We start from the raw sequence: 2,403 nt of genomic DNA, 5'->3' as shown, positions 1-2,403 counted from the left end.
AGCGGATTCGGTGCGACTTCCACTTTCTTGAAATGAAGACACAGTTCTTGATAAAAACACAGGAAATTTATTTACACTATGTACAGGAGAAACCGTTAACAACTGCTAAATTATTCATCAGCAATTATCACACAACACCGTAAACTCAACGTTTACACACGTATTTACTTCCAAATACGAAAACAACACAGCGAAATGCCTCGCTATAAACAGAGCTAATACACACACTCAGTTCGAAATCTGAATCGAAACTCTCTGTTTATCCATCGCTAACGGCTTAAATACACCGAAAAGAATTTTCTCAAATATTCCACACGCTTCTCGAAATGCGTTGACCGTTATCAAATTTTTATCAATGAACGAAAAGGGAATAGGGGTCGTATATTTTAGCCATATGAAAAAGGGGTTGTATATTCATTACGGGAAACTATTTACAGGTTACGTTACTACAATAATTACTATTTACAGGATTTGTAACAATATTTATGTGGCAAAACAGTCTTAGTGTTTTCTGAAATAAAACGTAACTTCAAAATAGTTGATGTACAAAATATGTTTATTATTACAAAATGTTTAAAAATTCTTAATTCAAAGTGTTGTTTCCCTTAACAAAACATTAGTTTAATCAAAACTTCAGTCACTAATGGGCTAATCCTCAAAAAGTGCAACTTGGCTGTCACATGCCTTTTAAAGTTAAAACTAAGGAATAATTTATTATTTTTTTATTTCAGCAAAAATATATCCATTTAAATCTGTCTTTTTTTTGTAATAATTTTTGTTTTTTTTTTTTGGGGGGGGGGGTTTCGCAGCATGTGAATTCTCACCTCCATGTATTAGAATTTGATTCAAAATAAATAAAATAAATGAAGAGATAAAAAAAGGTAAGAAAATAAAAATAAATAAATGAACGACAGATAATGCACATTAGAAATTGCTTGTTTTTTTTTTTTTTGGAAGGCAAGCGTTATAAAGAGTTTTAAATCTAAAAATATTTCCTATAACCATCTAAAAAGCAATATTACTAATAAAAATGGTTTGCTATTAAAAAAATTGCATGTTTACGTTTACCCTGTACAACTTTCTGATTTAAATGTGATTAAGTTAAACATTAAATTAAAAATTTGAAAGATAAATATGCAAAGGAAAATTTGAAAGTTCAATACTAGAAATAGGTAGATGGTCAAAACGAGGTAACCCCCCCCCCCCCCCAAAAAAAAGAAAGAAAGAATACCAAGAACCTCTAAATATTTTAGTGGTTCAGTAGGCACTCTTGGTTAAAATATTAATTTGAATAAAGTTGAAAATTATTACTTTAATTTGATGTAGATAGAAATATTCAGAAATAAATTGAAGAGTTGAGGGGGTGTAATTTGAAACATTACTTATTTTCAACTCATATGAATAAGAAACAAATGTATCTATTGTTATTTATTTATTTTTCTGTATCACATCATGCAACTATTACTTACATTTTGAACAATATTTTCATGAAACAAAGAAAAAAATCATTCCCAGCACCAGTAGAGGACTTGTACTTATTTTTAATGTTCGTGGAAAAGCATTGTTTACATTTAATTTTGACAGAGATTTTAAATACAACTTAGCATGAAGAAAACTCATTCATTCCATACTAACAGTTCAGGTCATTACCCATAAAGATTACAACAAAAGTCTCTAATGTTCAATTTATTTTTTGGTGTTGTTACATCTGTAAACTTTATTTCAAACATAGAATTTCTAACATTTTTACACACACAAAAAAAGAGAAAACAAAGACATTTTTCTCAATGAGGCAATTAAAATCAAATTCAGGGTACCAAAACAGAATTTGTAACTTTTATAGATTTTGGGGCAAACTATTATTGTCAATAACTGCTTAAGTAACAAAATAAGCAAAGATTAATCTTTGTGAAATACACCGCCAGCTCAGTCATTTCCAGCCGAGGACTGCAGTTTCGTGCTTATTAGCACTCAGCAGCCCGGCATAGGAAAGTGACTGAGCTGGAGATGGAAAACCTCTTAAGGAAGCCAAGAGTGCGAAACAAACTGGTTGCCAATATGGAATTAGCAGACCAGACGAGTGACCGAAGCAATGGTTCGGTTCAATTGGCTACCAGTTTGGCTTCCTTAAGAGGTTTTCCATCTCCAGCTCAGTCACTTTCCTATGCCGGGCTGATGAGTGCTAATAAGCACGAAACTGCAGTCCTCGGCTGGAAATGACTGAGCTGGCGGTGTATTTCACGTATTTCTGCTTTAGCCCTGGCTAATTGGGCGGTAATTTACTGAATATTAATCTTTGTGTTTTCTGAAATGCAACGTAACTTTAAAATAATCACATGTTCAAAATGTGGTTATTATTATCAAATTTTTAAAAATTCTTTACTCCGAAGTATCATTTCTTAA

Source organism: Uloborus diversus, chromosome 3 (assembly GCF_026930045.1).
Source record: "Uloborus diversus isolate 005 chromosome 3, Udiv.v.3.1, whole genome shotgun sequence".
NCBI classification, from domain to species: Eukaryota; Metazoa; Arthropoda; class Arachnida; order Araneae; family Uloboridae; genus Uloborus; species Uloborus diversus.
This window is presented reverse-complemented; position numbering follows the sequence as displayed.